Below are 22279 nucleotides of genomic sequence, written 5' to 3' on the forward strand. Positions count from 1 at the left end.
CCCCGGAGCACTTGGGGCGGAGGGCGCAGGATTGGCGTAGGCGCCGCGGGGTGGCATTGGTCGGGGAGAATTCGCGTAGGGTCCTGCGGGGGTGTTTCCGAAGGCTTCCTTGTTTTCCTGCAGCAAGAAAAGTTTTGGGGGGGCGCGGGGGGCAGGACGGCCGGAGCAATTGCGTCCCCGGAGTCCGGAGGCGAGACAGTAAATTGCAACGCGGAGTCCTTCGCTAGGTCGTGCCATCTCTGTGAGCGACACACGAGACGTATTGCAAGCTCTCTCCCCGCTTCCCGGGAAAGGTCGGGCGCAATTTTCAAACATTCCGAAAATGGAGGGGGGCATCCAGGGCGGTAATAAAGGGCCCTTTTCGCCAGTATTCAGTGGTCGACAGTTTTTCGAAAAACGGGCTTCCTCTTCACTTCACTTCCTGTGTGGTAGAGATTTAAAATCGTGTGCTGTTCACTTACTTTGCATTAATCGTCATTAGTAAAAATACGCTTTCCTTATAAATAAATAAATACATAAATTAGGGTTTCTTCAAATATAAACAAATTAGGGTTTTCTTCAAATCGGAGAATAGGAATCGAAAAGGCTGTAAAAAAGTGGCGCTTTCAATTACACAAGATGGAAAACCAGATTTCTCCATTGTTTATATTTTCCATTTTCTCGAAAAAATCGCGGAAATGGGCATCGATTTCCGCGAAATTCGCAAAAAATTTCTGAAAATTTTTTTGCAAACATTTTTCCAATTTTTCCCGAGTGCTCGCGATCGGTCGTTTCCTCCGATGTATTGAGTTTCTTTTCCGTTCAATTTTTTTTCATCAAACACACACTCCTTTTACAAGAATTATCTTCGCATAAATTCTGTGGAAAGATTGGTGTTCAAAAACTAAGGTAAAAGAGTGGAACTCGCCTATTTCCGCGAGTCGATTCGCGTCGGGTCGTCTTGAATGACGCTCCTTGCCGGGAGCGCGCGCGCGCCATCTCTTCGGGGGGGAGGTAAACAGCTGGAAGGAAGGGGCGTCACACGCCAAAGTTTGAAACGTGATCCGGCGCCTCTCTTCAACAGTTGTCGTCGTCTCCAATGATGGAATACTGAGGAGACAAGACGTTGTTGTTGTTGACGTTGCATTGAAAGCAGAAAAAATAATTGCATTATTTTCACAAAATTGTATTTATTGTTACACTTACACTTTAAAGTGACGACGACTCTCTTCAGATGGGATTTTTTTTCTTCCCAAGTTTCTCTCCTTTTAATAATTCATTCCTTTTAATACTTCGTTGTGCTGCTTCAATTTGGATTACATTACTTTTGCTCCGCTCGCATGGAATAAAATCGCTTCTCTCCGCGAAAATGCAATTTCGCGAATATTTTTCCAGCCGGATCGCCTGAAATTTGCAAGTGCGAAAATAAATAATTTTCGCGGATCAATTTAAGCTTCAATCTGTTCTCATCAGCTTTTAAGTGGACCTTTTTAATGATGGGCCGATCCCGACGGTACTGCAATGCCGGGCCAACCCGCGGCAGGGATGGAGTAAACTCCGGGTACCCCGCCAATGTCCAAAAATCAGATTAATATTCTGGTCCCGCAATGCGGGACGTATCAGATATTAAGCTGATAAGAACAGATACTACACTTTGATCTTAGCCATAAGGCCGAGAAGCGATAAGGGAGCCCTTTTCTGCAATATTTACATGTGTAGGGACGACCCCGGAGCACTTGGGGCGGAGGGCGCAGGATTGGCGTAGGCGCCGCGGGGTGGCATTGGTCGGGGAGAATTCGCGTAGGGTCCTGCGGGGGTGTTTCCGAAGGCTTCCTTGTTTTCCTGCAGCAAGAAAAGTTTTGGGGGGGCGCGGGGGGCAGGACGGCCGGAGCAATTGCGTCCCCGGAGTCCGGAGGCGAGACAGTAAATTGCAACGCGGAGTCCTTCGCTAGGTCGTGCCATCTCTGTGAGCGACACACGAGACGTATTGCAAGCTCTCTCCCCGCTTCCCGGGAAAGGTCGGGCGCAATTTTCAAACATTCCGAAAATGGAGGGGGGCATCCAGGGCGGTAATAAAGGGCCCTTTTCGCCAGTATTCAGTGGTCGACAGTTTTTCGAAAAACGGGCTTCCTCTTCACTTCACTTCCTGTGTGGTAGAGATTTAAAATCGTGTGCTGTTCACTTACTTTGCATTAATCGTCATTAGTAAAAATACGCTTTCCTTATAAATAAATAAATACATAAATTAGGGTTTCTTCAAATATAAACAAATTAGGGTTTTCTTCAAATCGGAGAATAGGAATCGAAAAGGCTGTAAAAAAGTGGCGCTTTCAATTACACAAGATGGAAAACCAGATTTCTCCATTGTTTATATTTTCCATTTTCTCGAAAAAATCGCGGAAATGGGCATCGATTTCCGCGAAATTCGCAAAAAATTTCTGAAAATTTTTTTGCAAACATTTTTCCAATTTTTCCCGAGTGCTCGCGATCGGTCGTTTCCTCCGATGTATTGAGTTTCTTTTCCGTTCAATTTTTTTTCATCAAACACACACTCCTTTTACAAGAATTATCTTCGCATAAATTCTGTGGAAAGATTGGTGTTCAAAAACTAAGGTAAAAGAGTGGAACTCGCCTATTTCCGCGAGTCGATTCGCGTCGGGTCGTCTTGAATGACGCTCCTTGCCGGGAGCGCGCGCGCGCCATCTCTTCGGGGGGGAGGTAAACAGCTGGAAGGAAGGGGCGTCACACGCCAAAGTTTGAAACGTGATCCGGCGCCTCTCTTCAACAGTTGTCGTCGTCTCCAATGATGGAATACTGAGGAGACAAGACGTTGTTGTTGTTGACGTTGCATTGAAAGCAGAAAAAATAATTGCATTATTTTCACAAAATTGTATTTATTGTTACACTTACACTTTAAAGTGACGACGACTCTCTTCAGATGGGATTTTTTTTCTTCCCAAGTTTCTCTCCTTTTAATAATTCATTCCTTTTAATACTTCGTTGTGCTGCTTCAATTTGGATTACATTACTTTTGCTCCGCTCGCATGGAATAAAATCGCTTCTCTCCGCGAAAATGCAATTTCGCGAATATTTTTCCAGCCGGATCGCCTGAAATTTGCAAGTGCGAAAATAAATAATTTTCGCGGATCAATTTAAGCTTCAATCTGTTCTCATCAGCTTTTAAGTGGACCTTTTTAATGATGGGCCGATCCCGACGGTACTGCAATGCCGGGCCAACCCGCGGCAGGGATGGAGTAAACTCCGGGTACCCCGCCAATGTCCAAAAATCAGATTAATATTCTGGTCCCGCAATGCGGGACGTATCAGATATTAAGCTGATAAGAACAGATAATTCTTTCATACAGAGTTTTAAGCAACTTATAATTAATATATAATTTATACATGACCGGCTCCCTCCAAATGAGGGAGCCGGGGAACAAGTCTTTTTGCCCCTTTATTTTGGGGAAATATTATAATAATATAGGCTTCTCGCACGAGTGTTTTTTTTTATAAAATGTTTTATATGTTTAAGTCTCTCACGGGGAGGGTTTACACTTTTGGGGGGGGCCGTTTATACACCACGGCGTGGCCATTCATACACTATGGCTCATAGAGTAAATAAAAGAGAAAGGGGACAGAGAAAGGTTTTACAATGAAGAAGTATGGAAAGAGGGGGGGAAATGATTTTACACGACTTCACTTTTGTCCTTTCCTTTTCAGCCTCCGGAGCCGTCTTCATACTGTCTATGTCCCGTGATGTGTTCGACGTAGCAGTCCCGGGTCCAGCGGATGACGTCGCTGACCATCAGTCGCCGCATGGTGGTGCAGAATCGTCGAGGTAGGCCCAGGGACTTCAGGACGGGGTCGTTCTGCGAGTCCCACGTCCCCAGGCTTCCCACGACGATGGCGGCGACCGATGACCGGTATCCCTGCTGGCGGATGGTCTCTGCCAGGGCGGCGTACTTCTCCTCCTTCGCGGTCCTGGCTGCCAGCAGAGCTCCCTCGTTGTTCTCGAACGGTACTGCTACGTCGATCAATGTCACAGTCTTGTCGGCCTGGTTAGTTATAACCAGGTCTGGTCTAAGAGTCGAGTCAGTGCCAGGTACTTGTTTGTTGACTCTGATTTCATCGTCACCTTTTCCCCGGCGTCCAATCAGAGCCCTGTGTAGTCGGTCTTGGACAGCATTATGTCTATGCTGCCACGTCCTTGAGTGCATCGTGCAGTGATTAACGACGTGGGGCAGGGTCTCCTCCGCGTAGCCACATCGCCGACACCGCTTGTCCCCGTTGGTTTCCCAACGGCGACAGGCATTGAGCGGGAGCAGATCGAGCCGAGCCCTAAAGATGAACCTCCAATCACAAAACCTGGTGTATCTCCCTCCTGCCAGGAAGTGATTGGAGGCTTCAGATTTCGCCGAGGCACGAATGACTTTCCCTTGATCGGGCTTGGCGCTTACCTTGTTCAGGTAGTAGCGCCGCACCGCGATCTTCAGGGCACCCGTCAGTTGCCTTACGGCCTTCGGAGGAACCCTGATGAAGGGGGGGCGGTCTTCAGCCCCGTCATTCATGTCCCGGAACGAAATCTGCATCTCCCTTAGCTCGTCCGACCATCTCCAGCTCAAGCCTATGCGCGCGGCGATACGGCGTGACGCGGAGCGAACCTGCGTGAAGAGGGAACTGAAGTCGCCGCTTTCCCTTCCAAAGTCATCCCGCAGACTACCACTAAGGTACTCTGCGAGATCACCGGTGGTTGGCGGTCTCCTCAGCTTCCTCCGCACTACCTCCTTCAGGCGACCCCAGGCGAGCACTCTCACGTTGGGGTCACGGGAATGGAGGAGTCGATATCCCTGCACGATGGTCAATATGTCAGTCAAGTCGGAAAGAGGGAGAAGACCTGCGCCGCCGTGTTGATGGCCAATGAAGACCATCTCAGGCGATGCCCTTTTGGGCAAATGGAGCCAGCCCTTTGCGCAGGCCTTCAGCCTCTTGTCGATGTCGGTCAAGTTTTTCTTTTTAACATTACCAGCCCGCAAGATGAATTCCAGCCTGGGCAGAAGGAAGATGTTGGTCGCGGCGATCTTCTGCCACGGGGCGAGGAGTGACTCGTCGATCTTCTTGACGTCCTCGCCCAAGCGCACCAGGTCCTCCTCGGGGGTCTGGTCCACGTGGAACCCGAACGGGACCCCGAGGTACCGGTACGCTTCGCCGTCCTTCAGGCTGGAAATGGCCGCCCCATTGTAAAACCTTTCTCTGTCCCCTTTCTCTTTTATTTACTCTATGAGCCATAGTGTATGAATGGCCACGCCGTGGTGTATAAACGGCCCCCCCCAAAAGTGTAAACCCTCCCCGTGAGAGACTTAAACATATAAAACATTTTATAAAAAAAAACACTCGTGCGAGAAGCCTATATTATTATAATATTTCCCCAAAATAAAGGGGCAAAAAGACTTGTTCCCCGGCTCCCTCATTTGGAGGGAGCCGGTCATGTATAAATTATATATTAATTATAAGTTGCTTAAAACTCTGTATGAAAGAATTATCTGTTCTTATCAGCTTAATATCTGATACGTCCCGCATTGCGGGACCAGAATATTAATCTGATTTTTGGACATTGGCGGGGTACCCGGAGTTTACTCCATCCCTGCCGCGGGTTGGCCCGGCATTGCAGTACCGTCGGGATCGGCCCATCATTAAAAAGGTCCACTTAAAAGCTGATGAGAACAGATTGAAGCTTAAATTGATCCGCGAAAATTATTTATTTTCGCACTTGCAAATTTCAGGCGATCCGGCTGGAAAAATATTCGCGAAATTGCATTTTCGCGGAGAGAAGCGATTTTATTCCATGCGAGCGGAGCAAAAGTAATGTAATCCAAATTGAAGCAGCACAACGAAGTATTAAAAGGAATGAATTATTAAAAGGAGAGAAACTTGGGAAGAAAAAAAATCCCATCTGAAGAGAGTCGTCGTCACTTTAAAGTGTAAGTGTAACAATAAATACAATTTTGTGAAAATAATGCAATTATTTTTTCTGCTTTCAATGCAACGTCAACAACAACAACGTCTTGTCTCCTCAGTATTCCATCATTGGAGACGACGACAACTGTTGAAGAGAGGCGCCGGATCACGTTTCAAACTTTGGCGTGTGACGCCCCTTCCTTCCAGCTGTTTACCTCCCCCCCGAAGAGATGGCGCGCGCGCGCTCCCGGCAAGGAGCGTCATTCAAGACGACCCGACGCGAATCGACTCGCGGAAATAGGCGAGTTCCACTCTTTTACCTTAGTTTTTGAACACCAATCTTTCCACAGAATTTATGCGAAGATAATTCTTGTAAAAGGAGTGTGTGTTTGATGAAAAAAAATTGAACGGAAAAGAAACTCAATACATCGGAGGAAACGACCGATCGCGAGCACTCGGGAAAAATTGGAAAAATGTTTGCAGAACAGATACTACACTTTGATCTTAGCCATAAGGCCGAGAAGCGATAAGGGAGCCCTTTTCTGCAATATTTACATGTGTAGGGACGACCCCGGAGCACTTGGGGCGGAGGGCGCAGGATTGGCGTAGGCGCCGCGGGGTGGCATTGGTCGGGGAGAATTCGCGTAGGGTCCTGCGGGGGTGTTTCCGAAGGCTTCCTTGTTTTCCTGCAGCAAGAAAAGTTTTGGGGGGGCGCGGGGGGCAGGACGGCCGGAGCAATTGCGTCCCCGGAGTCCGGAGGCGAGACAGTAAATTGCAACGCGGAGTCCTTCGCTAGGTCGTGCCATCTCTGTGAGCGACACACGAGACGTATTGCAAGCTCTCTCCCCGCTTCCCGGGAAAGGTCGGGCGCAATTTTCAAACATTCCGAAAATGGAGGGGGGCATCCAGGGCGGTAATAAAGGGCCCTTTTCGCCAGTATTCAGTGGTCGACAGTTTTTCGAAAAACGGGCTTCCTCTTCACTTCACTTCCTGTGTGGTAGAGATTTAAAATCGTGTGCTGTTCACTTACTTTGCATTAATCGTCATTAGTAAAAATACGCTTTCCTTATAAATAAATAAATACATAAATTAGGGTTTCTTCAAATATAAACAAATTAGGGTTTTCTTCAAATCGGAGAATAGGAATCGAAAAGGCTGTAAAAAAGTGGCGCTTTCAATTACACAAGATGGAAAACCAGATTTCTCCATTGTTTATATTTTCCATTTTCTCGAAAAAATCGCGGAAATGGGCATCGATTTCCGCGAAATTCGCAAAAAATTTCTGAAAATTTTTTTGCAAACATTTTTCCAATTTTTCCCGAGTGCTCGCGATCGGTCGTTTCCTCCGATGTATTGAGTTTCTTTTCCGTTCAATTTTTTTTCATCAAACACACACTCCTTTTACAAGAATTATCTTCGCATAAATTCTGTGGAAAGATTGGTGTTCAAAAACTAAGGTAAAAGAGTGGAACTCGCCTATTTCCGCGAGTCGATTCGCGTCGGGTCGTCTTGAATGACGCTCCTTGCCGGGAGCGCGCGCGCGCCATCTCTTCGGGGGGGAGGTAAACAGCTGGAAGGAAGGGGCGTCACACGCCAAAGTTTGAAACGTGATCCGGCGCCTCTCTTCAACAGTTGTCGTCGTCTCCAATGATGGAATACTGAGGAGACAAGACGTTGTTGTTGTTGACGTTGCATTGAAAGCAGAAAAAATAATTGCATTATTTTCACAAAATTGTATTTATTGTTACACTTACACTTTAAAGTGACGACGACTCTCTTCAGATGGGATTTTTTTTCTTCCCAAGTTTCTCTCCTTTTAATAATTCATTCCTTTTAATACTTCGTTGTGCTGCTTCAATTTGGATTACATTACTTTTGCTCCGCTCGCATGGAATAAAATCGCTTCTCTCCGCGAAAATGCAATTTCGCGAATATTTTTCCAGCCGGATCGCCTGAAATTTGCAAGTGCGAAAATAAATAATTTTCGCGGATCAATTTAAGCTTCAATCTGTTCTCATCAGCTTTTAAGTGGACCTTTTTAATGATGGGCCGATCCCGACGGTACTGCAATGCCGGGCCAACCCGCGGCAGGGATGGAGTAAACTCCGGGTACCCCGCCAATGTCCAAAAATCAGATTAATATTCTGGTCCCGCAATGCGGGACGTATCAGATATTAAGCTGATAAGAACAGATTTAAAATGTTTATTTGAAAATTCTTTCATACAGAGTTTTAAGCAACTTATAATTAATATATAATTTATACATGACCGGCTCCCTCCAAATGAGGGAGCCGGGGAACAAGTCTTTTTGCCCCTTTATTTTGGGGAAATATTATAATAATATAGGCTTCTCGCACGAGTGTTTTTTTTTATAAAATGTTTTATATGTTTAAGTCTCTCACGGGGAGGGTTTACACTTTTGGGGGGGGCCGTTTATACACCACGGCGTGGCCATTCATACACTATGGCTCATAGAGTAAATAAAAGAGAAAGGGGACAGAGAAAGGTTTTACAATGAAGAAGTATGGAAAGAGGGAGGAAATGATTTTACACGACTTCACTTTTGTCCTTTCCTTTTCAGCCTCCGGAGCCGTCTTCATACTGTCTATGTCCCGTGATGTGTTCGACGTAGCAGTCCCGGGTCCAGCGGATGACGTCGCTGACCATCAGTCGCCGCATGGTGGTGCAGAATCGTCGAGGTAGGCCCAGGGACTTCAGGACGGGGTCGTTCTGCGAGTCCCACGTCCCCAGGCTTCCCACGACGATGGCGGCGACCGATGACCGGTATCCCTGCTGGCGGATGGTCTCTGCCAGGGCGGCGTACTTCTCCTCCTTCGCGGTCCTGGCTGCCAGCAGAGCTCCCTCGTTGTTCTCGAACGGTACTGCTACGTCGATCAATGTCACAGTCTTGTCGGCCTGGTTAGTTATAACCAGGTCTGGTCTAAGAGTCGAGTCAGTGCCAGGTACTTGTTTGTTGACTCTGATTTCATCGTCACCTTTTCCCCGGCGTCCAATCAGAGCCCTGTGTAGTCGGTCTTGGACAGCATTATGTCTATGCTGCCACGTCCTTGAGTGCATCGTGCAGTGATTAACGACGTGGGGCAGGGTCTCCTCCGCGTAGCCACATCGCCGACACCGCTTGTCCCCGTTGGTTTCCCAACGGCGACAGGCATTGAGCGGGAGCAGATCGAGCCGAGCCCTAAAGATGAACCTCCAATCACAAAACCTGGTGTATCTCCCTCCTGCCAGGAAGTGATTGGAGGCTTCAGATTTCGCCGAGGCACGAATGACTTTCCCTTGATCGGGCTTGGCGCTTACCTTGTTCAGGTAGTAGCGCCGCACCGCGATCTTCAGGGCACCCGTCAGTTGCCTTACGGCCTTCGGAGGAACCCTGATGAAGGGGGGGCGGTCTTCAGCCCCGTCATTCATGTCCCGGAACGAAATCTGCATCTCCCTTAGCTCGTCCGACCATCTCCAGCTCAAGCCTATGCGCGCGGCGATACGGCGTGACGCGGAGCGAACCTGCGTGAAGAGGGAACTGAAGTCGCCGCTTTCCCTTCCAAAGTCATCCCGCAGACTACCACTAAGGTACTCTGCGAGATCACCGGTGGTTGGCGGTCTCCTCAGCTTCCTCCGCACTACCTCCTTCAGGCGACCCCAGGCGAGCACTCTCACGTTGGGGTCACGGGAATGGAGGAGTCGATATCCCTGCACGATGGTCAATATGTCAGTCAAGTCGGAAAGAGGGAGAAGACCTGCGCCGCCGTGTTGATGGCCAATGAAGACCATCTCAGGCGATGCCCTTTTGGGCAAATGGAGCCAGCCCTTTGCGCAGGCCTTCAGCCTCTTGTCGATGTCGGTCAAGTTTTTCTTTTTAACATTACCAGCCCGCAAGATGAATTCCAGCCTGGGCAGAAGGAAGATGTTGGTCGCGGCGATCTTCTGCCACGGGGCGAGGAGTGACTCGTCGATCTTCTTGACGTCCTCGCCCAAGCGCACCAGGTCCTCCTCGGGGGTCTGGTCCACGTGGAACCCGAACGGGACCCCGAGGTACCGGTACGCTTCGCCGTCCTTCAGGCTGGAAATGGCCGCCCCCTGGATGGTGAGTTGGGACGGCTGCACGGGCTGGTTTGCTGCAAAGTTGAGGTCCAGCGTTGCGCACTTGCTTGGCTTGAACTGTAGACCTGCAGCGGTCGCCTCTTCTCCCGCGATGTTCAGCAGGCGCTGCAGGTGCTCCTGGTCCCGGGCCACCAGCACCAAGTCGTCCGCGTAGGCCAGGATGGCGATGTTTTGCCCCTGGACGACGACTCCGGACTTGCCTGCCTCACCAGCGACCGCCCGTATCACCGGCTCCATTCCCAAGTTGAAAATGGTCGGTGATAACGGGCACCCCTGCTTGACACCGGCGCAGATGTCGATGACGCCGGTGTCGCCGCTGGTCGTCTTCACGACCGTGGAGCCCTTCTGCAACTCCTCCACGGTCCTCCTCATCTCCTCAGGCAAGTCCATCCTCCTCAGGGTGTTCTGGAGGTGTTGGTGCGGGATGGACCCGAACGCGTTCCGTAGGTCAAGCCAAGCCAGTGCGATTCGGGAACGTCTGCGTCTCATTTCGTCAACAGCTGCCTGAAGGGTGAAATTGTGCTCGTGGCACCCCTCGAACTCCCGGAAGCCCTTTTGAGCCGGGTGCATCTTCTTCCCGCTGACCGCCCAAGATAGTATGCGGTCAGCAAGCACCCCGGCGTACAGCTTGGCGATGGTGTTGCCAAGCGCTATGGGCCTCCAGTTGCCGATGTCCTGGCGGTCCCCCCCTTTGTGCAGGAGGACAGTCCGAGAGGTCTTCCACGCGGCCGGTGTCCTGGCCTCCTTCAGGCATCTGTTGAAGATAAAAGAGAGAATTCGTCCATGTCTATCGACCGCCCTCAGGTCGCCGTAGGTGAGGCCATCGGGGCCCGGGGCGGTGTTCTTGGTTCTAGACATGCGTCTCGTCACTTCCTCAGGAGTGATCCTTTCGAGGAGCAGTTTCTTCTCGGTCTCCGTCGTGCGACGGTAGACCGAGTCGTCACCCTCGTCCTCCAAGCCCCCCATCCCGACATTCCCGTAGACTTGGCGGAAATGCTTTTCCACCTCCTCCGCGGGAATGTCGCAATAGGGTGACTTATCGGACAGGATGCTCTCCACTGCCCTCCTGGGATGACTCCTGAAGAGTTTCTGTATGTCCGACGCCTTTTTCGCGTCGTAGTCAGCTACTTGTCTGCGTCTTGGTGGTTGTCTGTGCACGACGTTTCGTGGCCGAGGAGCTTCCCCTCCGTCCGCAGGTTTCGCCTCCCTCTTCCTCTCCGCCTGGGTGGTGGCCACCAGATCCTGCACCACGACCTCGAACTCCTCCCATGACTGGCCGGATGTGCTGGCCAGTCGGTCGAGCCACAGCTTCTCCTTCTGCTGTATCGGTGGCTCGACCTGTCGTGGTGCTCCTTCTGCTGCGTCTGGAGCTGGCGGCGGCGATGTTGCTGCGTCCACAGGCGGCGGTGACCCGGTGTCGTTAAGGTCACCGACTTCAGGAGGCTGCCCCGGCGCCAGGTCTTCGGCCGGAGCGTCTGCTGCTGCGTCTGGATCGGAGGGTTGCGCCTCGGTCACGTTGGGCGGCGTCGTGCATCTAACTGTCTCCTCGATTGCCTCCTGAAGGGGGGCAATCAAGGGGGGAGGTCTCTTGTGGGTCACCATGTGGTTCGCAAGCCCGCGACGGGTAGCGCATGCGAAATCGCATGCCCCGCACCGATGCGAGAGTGCAACACGTCCGTCCGCAGCCTTACGTATCCCCCCTTTGAGGCAGGGATGAGTGGACGGCTTGCGGCCGATAGTCCCACCGCAGATGGAGCAGGCGTTCACCGACGTGAGTCGGTGGCCGTGCTGCTCCATCAGGTGCCGGACGAGACTTCTCCGCATCGCCGTCCACTCCGTAGCGCGGAAGGACATGCTGCATCCCACCTCGGTGCAGGTTAACGTGTCCGCCACGGGAAAGTAAACCACAAGTTGATTGTCGATTCTCCTGGCCGACACCGCGGTGCCGGTCAGGAGAAGCGCCGGGACCCTGTCAGTCGTTTGGGGGGCGGGGGCAGTCGGGGGAATCGGGGGGGGAGAATCCAGCGCCGGACGTCTGGACGAAGAAGAATCCGGAGGCGTCGTGAAGTCGTCGAGGGAGAGAGGGGAAGAAGAACGGGACTTGGGGGGAGAATAGGTGACGTCCGAGAGCGGGGAGAAGGTCTCAAGGGAAGGCTTTCGGACGCCGGATGGAGAAGAAGAAGAAGAAGAAACGGGGGAGCCATAGTGTATGATTTTCCGCGGGCGACGCGTCCTACGCGCCGAAGCGCTTTCGGACGCGCCGTCCGGTGGTGTATGGGGAGGGGAGGAGTCGGGCTCTGACGCCTCGACTTTCCTCCTCCGCGGAGTGCGAGAGGAGGAGGGGGGGGCGGAGGAACTAGCACGCGATGGTGCTTTTCTAACGGCCCCCGCCCCCCCGTTTTTACGGGGAGGACGTGGGGGCATGGGAGGGCGTTAAGTCATGGCACAAACGGGGCCTGGCGGACGATATTCCACGGCCTGAAGGACCGTGGTACGTTGTTTTGAAAATTGTCCTTTTAAGGACACAAAAAAATTCAAAAGATATAAATGCTGAAGGCCAAGGGGGGCGACGGAGGGCTTTTCCGCGGTCTGAGGGACTGCGGAACGAAAATTTTCAAAAATACAAATTTAAATTAAGCGCGTGGCGTCCACCTGAATGAAGTCCAGGCGGCCGCCGAGGGATGGCGCTGAAGGCGCTCAACCCGCTTCTCGGCCCGTATGGGTGGGATCGGGAGGAAATTTGAATTTACCGGGGTTTTGAAATGACGGTTTTGTGGAAGATGAAGTCTTCCACAAATACCGGACGGGGGGGAGGGGGTCAATCGAACCGATCGGGCGTGAAGCGCGCCGAACGGTCGCTTGACCGGCGTCGCGGCCGAAAAGGAAACCGCGCGCCGTTCAAATCACCCGCTCTGCGCCGATCCGTACGGGATCGACGGAGGGTGCTCCCGGGGGCCCTGAGGGGGTCCGGGGGCCTCGGTGCTCAAGCTACCGGTCCGGAGGGGACCTGGCAGTGCACCGGGGGCCGGGGAACGTCCGGTGCTCAGCCTACCGGTCCTGAAGGGACCCGGCGGTGCACCGGGGGCGGGGGCCTGCGCCGGGCCTTAGGGGCCCGGCGTCGAGCCCGGGGAGGTTATCACCCCAAGTGGGCGTGGGGAACGGTCCGTGAGCGACCGGGGAGCCCTGAGGGGGCGGTGGGTCCCACGGTCCGCCTTGAAGAGGCAATGGACCGTGGGGCCATCGGGGGTCGAAAGAGGGGCTACTGGGCAGAGCAGGCGCCTAGTGTCCTGTTGCCCCTTCCCTCTGGGAGTGTCCCGGGGGGCTTACCGTTGGTCGGGGCCCGTCCGGGATTCCTCAGAGAGGCTAGAAAGGTCCAAAAGCGGTAGATCTGTTCATTTAAAAATTTGAATTTGGCGGGCGAAAAAGAAGAAAGTTAAGGGGATTAAGCTGATAAGAACAGATACTACACTTTGATCTTAGCCATAAGGCCGAGAAGCGATAAGGGAGCCCTTTTCTGCAATATTTACATGTGTAGGGACGACCCCGGAGCACTTGGGGCGGAGGGCGCAGGATTGGCGTAGGCGCCGCGGGGTGGCATTGGTCGGGGAGAATTCGCGTAGGGTCCTGCGGGGGTGTTTCCGAAGGCTTCCTTGTTTTCCTGCAGCAAGAAAAGTTTTGGGGGGGCGCGGGGGGCAGGACGGCCGGAGCAATTGCGTCCCCGGAGTCCGGAGGCGAGACAGTAAATTGCAACGCGGAGTCCTTCGCTAGGTCGTGCCATCTCTGTGAGCGACACACGAGACGTATTGCAAGCTCTCTCCCCGCTTCCCGGGAAAGGTCGGGCGCAATTTTCAAACATTCCGAAAATGGAGGGGGGCATCCAGGGCGGTAATAAAGGGCCCTTTTCGCCAGTATTCAGTGGTCGACAGTTTTTCGAAAAACGGGCTTCCTCTTCACTTCACTTCCTGTGTGGTAGAGATTTAAAATCGTGTGCTGTTCACTTACTTTGCATTAATCGTCATTAGTAAAAATACGCTTTCCTTATAAATAAATAAATACATAAATTAGGGTTTCTTCAAATATAAACAAATTAGGGTTTTCTTCAAATCGGAGAATAGGAATCGAAAAGGCTGTAAAAAAGTGGCGCTTTCAATTACACAAGATGGAAAACCAGATTTCTCCATTGTTTATATTTTCCATTTTCTCGAAAAAATCGCGGAAATGGGCATCGATTTCCGCGAAATTCGCAAAAAATTTCTGAAAATTTTTTTGCAAACATTTTTCCAATTTTTCCCGAGTGCTCGCGATCGGTCGTTTCCTCCGATGTATTGAGTTTCTTTTCCGTTCAATTTTTTTTCATCAAACACACACTCCTTTTACAAGAATTATCTTCGCATAAATTCTGTGGAAAGATTGGTGTTCAAAAACTAAGGTAAAAGAGTGGAACTCGCCTATTTCCGCGAGTCGATTCGCGTCGGGTCGTCTTGAATGACGCTCCTTGCCGGGAGCGCGCGCGCGCCATCTCTTCGGGGGGGAGGTAAACAGCTGGAAGGAAGGGGCGTCACACGCCAAAGTTTGAAACGTGATCCGGCGCCTCTCTTCAACAGTTGTCGTCGTCTCCAATGATGGAATACTGAGGAGACAAGACGTTGTTGTTGTTGACGTTGCATTGAAAGCAGAAAAAATAATTGCATTATTTTCACAAAATTGTATTTATTGTTACACTTACACTTTAAAGTGACGACGACTCTCTTCAGATGGGATTTTTTTTCTTCCCAAGTTTCTCTCCTTTTAATAATTCATTCCTTTTAATACTTCGTTGTGCTGCTTCAATTTGGATTACATTACTTTTGCTCCGCTCGCATGGAATAAAATCGCTTCTCTCCGCGAAAATGCAATTTCGCGAATATTTTTCCAGCCGGATCGCCTGAAATTTGCAAGTGCGAAAATAAATAATTTTCGCGGATCAATTTAAGCTTCAATCTGTTCTCATCAGCTTTTAAGTGGACCTTTTTAATGATGGGCCGATCCCGACGGTACTGCAATGCCGGGCCAACCCGCGGCAGGGATGGAGTAAACTCCGGGTACCCCGCCAATGTCCAAAAATCAGATTAATATTCTGGTCCCGCAATGCGGGACGTATCAGATATTAAGCTGATAAGAACAGATTTAAAATGTTTATTTGAAAATTCTTTCATACAGAGTTTTAAGCAACTTATAATTAATATATAATTTATACATGACCGGCTCCCTCCAAATGAGGGAGCCGGGGAACAAGTCTTTTTGCCCCTTTATTTTGGGGAAATATTATAATAATATAGGCTTCTCGCACGAGTGTTTTTTTTTATAAAATGTTTTATATGTTTAAGTCTCTCACGGGGAGGGTTTACACTTTTGGGGGGGGCCGTTTATACACCACGGCGTGGCCATTCATACACTATGGCTCATAGAGTAAATAAAAGAGAAAGGGGACAGAGAAAGGTTTTACAATGAAGAAGTATGGAAAGAGGGGGGGAAATGATTTTACACGACTTCACTTTTGTCCTTTCCTTTTCAGCCTCCGGAGCCGTCTTCATACTGTCTATGTCCCGTGATGTGTTCGACGTAGCAGTCCCGGGTCCAGCGGATGACGTCGCTGACCATCAGTCGCCGCATGGTGGTGCAGAATCGTCGAGGTAGGCCCAGGGACTTCAGGACGGGGTCGTTCTGCGAGTCCCACGTCCCCAGGCTTCCCACGACGATGGCGGCGACCGATGACCGGTATCCCTGCTGGCGGATGGTCTCTGCCAGGGCGGCGTACTTCTCCTCCTTCGCGGTCCTGGCTGCCAGCAGAGCTCCCTCGTTGTTCTCGAACGGTACTGCTACGTCGATCAATGTCACAGTCTTGTCGGCCTGGTTAGTTATAACCAGGTCTGGTCTAAGAGTCGAGTCAGTGCCAGGTACTTGTTTGTTGACTCTGATTTCATCGTCACCTTTTCCCCGGCGTCCAATCAGAGCCCTGTGTAGTCGGTCTTGGACAGCATTATGTCTATGCTGCCACGTCCTTGAGTGCATCGTGCAGTGATTAACGACGTGGGGCAGGGTCTCCTCCGCGTAGCCACATCGCCGACACCGCTTGTCCCCGTTGGTTTCCCAACGGCGACAGGCATTGAGCGGGAGCAGATCGAGCCGAGCCCTAAAGATGAACCTCCAATCACAAAACCTGGTGTATCTCCCTCCTGCCAGGAAGTGATTGGAGGCTTCAGATTTCGCCGAGGCACGAATGACTTTCCCTTGATCGGGCTTGGCGCTTACCTTGTTCAGGTAGTAGCGCCGCACCGCGATCTTCAGGGCACCCGTCAGTTGCCTTACGGCCTTCGGAGGAACCCTGATGAAGGGGGGGCGGTCTTCAGCCCCGTCATTCATGTCCCGGAACGAAATCTGCATCTCCCTTAGCTCGTCCGACCATCTCCAGCTCAAGCCTATGCGCGCGGCGATACGGCGTGACGCGGAGCGAACCTGCGTGAAGAGGGAACTGAAGTCGCCGCTTTCCCTTCCAAAGTCATCCCGCAGACTACCACTAAGGTACTCTGCGAGATCACCGGTGGTTGGCGGTCTCCTCAGCTTCCTCCGCACTACCTCCTTCAGGCGACCCCAGGCGAGCACTCTCACGTTGGGGTCACGGGAATGGAGGAGTCGATATCCCTGCACGATGGTCAATATGTCAGTCAAGTCGGAAAGAGGGAGAAGACCTGCGCCGCCGTGTTGATGGCCAATGAAGACCATCTCAGGCGATGCCCTTTTGGGCAAATGGAGCCAGCCCTTTGCGCAGGCCTTCAGCCTCTTGTCGATGTCGGTCAAGTTTTTCTTTTTAACATTACCAGCCCGCAAGATGAATTCCAGCCTGGGCAGAAGGAAGATGTTGGTCGCGGCGATCTTCTGCCACGGGGCGAGGAGTGACTCGTCGATCTTCTTGACGTCCTCGCCCAAGCGCACCAGGTCCTCCTCGGGGGTCTGGTCCACGTGGAACCCGAACGGGACCCCGAGGTACCGGTACGCTTCGCCGTCCTTCAGGCTGGAAATGGCCGCCCCCTGGATGGTGAGTTGGGACGGCTGCACGGGCTGGTTTGCTGCAAAGTTGAGGTCCAGCGTTGCGCACTTGCTTGGCTTGAACTGTAGACCTGCAGCGGTCGCCTCTTCTCCCGCGATGTTCAGCAGGCGCTGCAGGTGCTCCTGGTCCCGGGCCACCAGCACCAAGTCGTCCGCGTAGGCCAGGATGGCGATGTTTTGCCCCTGGACGACGACTCCGGACTTGCCTGCCTCACCAGCGACCGCCCGTATCACCGGCTCCATTCCCAAGTTGAAAATGGTCGGTGATAACGGGCACCCCTGCTTGACACCGGCGCAGATGTCGATGACGCCGGTGTCGCCGCTGGTCGTCTTCACGACCGTGGAGCCCTTCTGCAACTCCTCCACGGTCCTCCTCATCTCCTCAGGCAAGTCCATCCTCCTCAGGGTGTTCTGGAGGTGTTGGTGCGGGATGGACCCGAACGCGTTCCGTAGGTCAAGCCAAGCCAGTGCGATTCGGGAACGTCTGCGTCTCATTTCGTCAACAGCTGCCTGAAGGGTGAAATTGTGCTCGTGGCACCCCTCGAACTCCCGGAAGCCCTTTTGAGCCGGGTGCATCTTCTTCCCGCTGACCGCCCAAGATAGTATGCGGTCAGCAAGCACCCCGGCGTACAGCTTGGCGATGGTGTTGCCAAGCGCTATGGGCCTCCAGTTGCCGATGTCCTGGCGGTCCCCCCCTTTGTGCAGGAGGACAGTCCGAGAGGTCTTCCACGCGGCCGGTGTCCTGGCCTCCTTCAGGCATCTGTTGAAGATAAAAGAGAGAATTCGTCCATGTCTATCGACCGCCCTCAGGTCGCCGTAGGTGAGGCCATCGGGGCCCGGGGCGGTGTTCTTGGTTCTAGACATGCGTCTCGTCACTTCCTCAGGAGTGATCCTTTCGAGGAGCAGTTTCTTCTCGGTCTCCGTCGTGCGACGGTAGACCGAGTCGTCACCCTCGTCCTCCAAGCCCCCCATCCCGACATTCCCGTAGACTTGGCGGAAATGCTTTTCCACCTCCTCCGCGGGAATGTCGCAATAGGGTGACTTATCGGACAGGATGCTCTCCACTGCCCTCCTGGGATGACTCCTGAAGAGTTTCTGTATGTCCGACGCCTTTTTCGCGTCGTAGTCAGCTACTTGTCTGCGTCTTGGTGGTTGTCTGTGCACGACGTTTCGTGGCCGAGGAGCTTCCCCTCCGTCCGCAGGTTTCGCCTCCCTCTTCCTCTCCGCCTGGGTGGTGGCCACCAGATCCTGCACCACGACCTCGAACTCCTCCCATGACTGGCCGGATGTGCTGGCCAGTCGGTCGAGCCACAGCTTCTCCTTCTGCTGTATCGGTGGCTCGACCTGTCGTGGTGCTCCTTCTGCTGCGTCTGGAGCTGGCGGCGGCGATGTTGCTGCGTCCACAGGCGGCGGTGACCCGGTGTCGTTAAGGTCACCGACTTCAGGAGGCTGCCCCGGCGCCAGGTCTTCGGCCGGAGCGTCTGCTGCTGCGTCTGGATCGGAGGGTTGCGCCTCGGTCACGTTGGGCGGCGTCGTGCATCTAACTGTCTCCTCGATTGCCTCCTGAAGGGGGGCAATCAAGGGGGGAGGTCTCTTGTGGGTCACCATGTGGTTCGCAAGCCCGCGACGGGTAGCGCATGCGAAATCGCATGCCCCGCACCGATGCGAGAGTGCAACACGTCCGTCCGCAGCCTTACGTATCCCCCCTTTGAGGCAGGGATGAGTGGACGGCTTGCGGCCGATAGTCCCACCGCAGATGGAGCAGGCGTTCACCGACGTGAGTCGGTGGCCGTGCTGCTCCATCAGGTGCCGGACGAGACTTCTCCGCATCGCCGTCCACTCCGTAGCGCGGAAGGACATGCTGCATCCCACCTCGGTGCAGGTTAACGTGTCCGCCACGGGAAAGTAAACCACAAGTTGATTGTCGATTCTCCTGGCCGACACCGCGGTGCCGGTCAGGAGAAGCGCCGGGACCCTGTCAGTCGTTTGGGGGGCGGGGGCAGTCGGGGGAATCGGGGGGGGAGAATCCAGCGCCGGACGTCTGGACGAAGAAGAATCCGGAGGCGTCGTGAAGTCGTCGAGGGAGAGAGGGGAAGAAGAACGGGACTTGGGGGGAGAATAGGTGACGTCCGAGAGCGGGGAGAAGGTCTCAAGGGAAGGCTTTCGGACGCCGGATGGAGAAGAAGAAGAAGAAGAAACGGGGGAGCCATAGTGTATGATTTTCCGCGGGCGACGCGTCCTACGCGCCGAAGCGCTTTCGGACGCGCCGTCCGGTGGTGTATGGGGAGGGGAGGAGTCGGGCTCTGACGCCTCGACTTTCCTCCTCCGCGGAGTGCGAGAGGAGGAGGGGGGGGCGGAGGAACTAGCACGCGATGGTGCTTTTCTAACGGCCCCCGCCCCCCCGTTTTTACGGGGAGGACGTGGGGGCATGGGAGGGCGTTAAGTCATGGCACAAACGGGGCCTGGCGGACGATATTCCACGGCCTGAAGGACCGTGGTACGTTGTTTTGAAAATTGTCCTTTTAAGGACACAAAAAAATTCAAAAGATATAAATGCTGAAGGCCAAGGGGGGCGACGGAGGGCTTTTCCGCGGTCTGAGGGACTGCGGAACGAAAATTTTCAAAAATACAAATTTAAATTAAGCGCGTGGCGTCCACCTGAATGAAGTCCAGGCGGCCGCCGAGGGATGGCGCTGAAGGCGCTCAACCCGCTTCTCGGCCCGTATGGGTGGGATCGGGAGGAAATTTGAATTTACCGGGGTTTTGAAATGACGGTTTTGTGGAAGATGAAGTCTTCCACAAATACCGGACGGGGGGGAGGGGGTCAATCGAACCGATCGGGCGTGAAGCGCGCCGAACGGTCGCTTGACCGGCGTCGCGGCCGAAAAGGAAACCGCGCGCCGTTCAAATCACCCGCTCTGCGCCGATCCGTACGGGATCGACGGAGGGTGCTCCCGGGGGCCCTGAGGGGGTCCGGGGGCCTCGGTGCTCAAGCTACCGGTCCGGAGGGGACCTGGCAGTGCACCGGGGGCCGGGGAACGTCCGGTGCTCAGCCTACCGGTCCTGAAGGGACCCGGCGGTGCACCGGGGGCGGGGGCCTGCGCCGGGCCTTAGGGGCCCGGCGTCGAGCCCGGGGAGGTTATCACCCCAAGTGGGCGTGGGGAACGGTCCGTGAGCGACCGGGGAGCCCTGAGGGGGCGGTGGGTCCCACGGTCCGCCTTGAAGAGGCAATGGACCGTGGGGCCATCGGGGGTCGAAAGAGGGGCTACTGGGCAGAGCAGGCGCCTAGTGTCCTGTTGCCCCTTCCCTCTGGGAGTGTCCCGGGGGGCTTACCGTTGGTCGGGGCCCGTCCGGGATTCCTCAGAGAGGCTAGAAAGGTCCAAAAGCGGTAGATCTGTTCATTTAAAAATTTGAATTTGGCGGGCGAAAAAGAAGAAAGTTAAGGGGATTAAGCTGATAAGAACAGATACTACACTTTGATCTTAGCCATAAGGCCGAGAAGCGATAAGGGAGCCCTTTTCTGCAATATTTACATGTGTAGGGACGACCCCGGAGCACTTGGGGCGGAGGGCGCAGGATTGGCGTAGGCGCCGCGGGGTGGCATTGGTCGGGGAGAATTCGCGTAGGGTCCTGCGGGGGTGTTTCCGAAGGCTTCCTTGTTTTCCTGCAGCAAGAAAAGTTTTGGGGGGGCGCGGGGGGCAGGACGGCCGGAGCAATTGCGTCCCCGGAGTCCGGAGGCGAGACAGTAAATTGCAACGCGGAGTCCTTCGCTAGGTCGTGCCATCTCTGTGAGCGACACACGAGACGTATTGCAAGCTCTCTCCCCGCTTCCCGGGAAAGGTCGGGCGCAATTTTCAAACATTCCGAAAATGGAGGGGGGCATCCAGGGCGGTAATAAAGGGCCCTTTTCGCCAGTATTCAGTGGTCGACAGTTTTTCGAAAAACGGGCTTCCTCTTCACTTCACTTCCTGTGTGGTAGAGATTTAAAATCGTGTGCTGTTCACTTACTTTGCATTAATCGTCATTAGTAAAAATACGCTTTCCTTATAAATAAATAAATACATAAATTAGGGTTTCTTCAAATATAAACAAATTAGGGTTTTCTTCAAATCGGAGAATAGGAATCGAAAAGGCTGTAAAAAAGTGGCGCTTTCAATTACACAAGATGGAAAACCAGATTTCTCCATTGTTTATATTTTCCATTTTCTCGAAAAAATCGCGGAAATGGGCATCGATTTCCGCGAAATTCGCAAAAAATTTCTGAAAATTTTTTTGCAAACATTTTTCCAATTTTTCCCGAGTGCTCGCGATCGGTCGTTTCCTCCGATGTATTGAGTTTCTTTTCCGTTCAATTTTTTTTCATCAAACACACACTCCTTTTACAAGAATTATCTTCGCATAAATTCTGTGGAAAGATTGGTGTTCAAAAACTAAGGTAAAAGAGTGGAACTCGCCTATTTCCGCGAGTCGATTCGCGTCGGGTCGTCTTGAATGACGCTCCTTGCCGGGAGCGCGCGCGCGCCATCTCTTCGGGGGGGAGGTAAACAGCTGGAAGGAAGGGGCGTCACACGCCAAAGTTTGAAACGTGATCCGGCGCCTCTCTTCAACAGTTGTCGTCGTCTCCAATGATGGAATACTGAGGAGACAAGACGTTGTTGTTGTTGACGTTGCATTGAAAGCAGAAAAAATAATTGCATTATTTTCACAAAATTGTATTTATTGTTACACTTACACTTTAAAGTGACGACGACTCTCTTCAGATGGGATTTTTTTTCTTCCCAAGTTTCTCTCCTTTTAATAATTCATTCCTTTTAATACTTCGTTGTGCTGCTTCAATTTGGATTACATTACTTTTGCTCCGCTCGCATGGAATAAAATCGCTTCTCTCCGCGAAAATGCAATTTCGCGAATATTTTTCCAGCCGGATCGCCTGAAATTTGCAAGTGCGAAAATAAATAATTTTCGCGGATCAATTTAAGCTTCAATCTGTTCTCATCAGCTTTTAAGTGGACCTTTTTAATGATGGGCCGATCCCGACGGTACTGCAATGCCGGGCCAACCCGCGGCAGGGATGGAGTAAACTCCGGGTACCCCGCCAATGTCCAAAAATCAGATTAATATTCTGGTCCCGCAATGCGGG

At 52.7% G+C, this 22279-nt stretch overlaps 5 non-coding genes and 4 pseudogenes across 5 annotated transcripts; 1 reads left to right on the plus strand and 8 right to left on the minus strand.

Moving 5' to 3' along the window:
- Positions 1-1470: 1470 nt before the first annotated feature.
- Positions 1471-1663, minus strand: LOC139695837 (U2 spliceosomal RNA). Its single transcript, XR_011702414.1, has one exon. It is a non-coding gene; the product is annotated as a U2 spliceosomal RNA (small nuclear RNA).
- Positions 1664-3174: 1511 nt separating this feature from the next.
- Positions 3175-3368, minus strand: LOC139695808 (U2 spliceosomal RNA). Its single transcript, XR_011702400.1, has one exon. It is a non-coding gene; the product is annotated as a U2 spliceosomal RNA (small nuclear RNA).
- Positions 3369-5478: 2110 nt separating this feature from the next.
- Positions 5479-5672, plus strand: LOC139695809 (U2 spliceosomal RNA). Its single transcript, XR_011702401.1, has one exon. It is a non-coding gene; the product is annotated as a U2 spliceosomal RNA (small nuclear RNA).
- Positions 5673-6317: 645 nt separating this feature from the next.
- LOC139695835 (U2 spliceosomal RNA) lies at positions 6318-6462 on the minus strand (annotated as a pseudogene).
- A 1511-nt stretch (positions 6463-7973) lies between these two features.
- LOC139695819 (U2 spliceosomal RNA) lies at positions 7974-8167 on the minus strand. Its single transcript, XR_011702410.1, has one exon. It is a non-coding gene; the product is annotated as a U2 spliceosomal RNA (small nuclear RNA).
- A 5252-nt stretch (positions 8168-13419) lies between these two features.
- On the minus strand, positions 13420-13553 carry LOC139695832 (U2 spliceosomal RNA; annotated as a pseudogene).
- Positions 13554-15064: 1511 nt separating this feature from the next.
- On the minus strand, positions 15065-15258 carry LOC139695820 (U2 spliceosomal RNA). The gene has a single exon (XR_011702411.1). It is a non-coding gene; the product is annotated as a U2 spliceosomal RNA (small nuclear RNA).
- Positions 15259-20511: 5253 nt separating this feature from the next.
- Positions 20512-20645, minus strand: LOC139695833 (U2 spliceosomal RNA; annotated as a pseudogene).
- A 1511-nt stretch (positions 20646-22156) lies between these two features.
- On the minus strand, positions 22157-22279 carry LOC139695821 (U2 spliceosomal RNA; annotated as a pseudogene; the record flags this gene model as incomplete).

This window comes from Hetaerina americana, unplaced genomic scaffold (genome assembly GCF_022747635.1).
Source record: "Hetaerina americana unplaced genomic scaffold, ioHetAmer1.1.p SCAF_645, whole genome shotgun sequence".
Classification (NCBI taxonomy): Eukaryota; Metazoa; Arthropoda; class Insecta; order Odonata; family Calopterygidae; genus Hetaerina; species Hetaerina americana.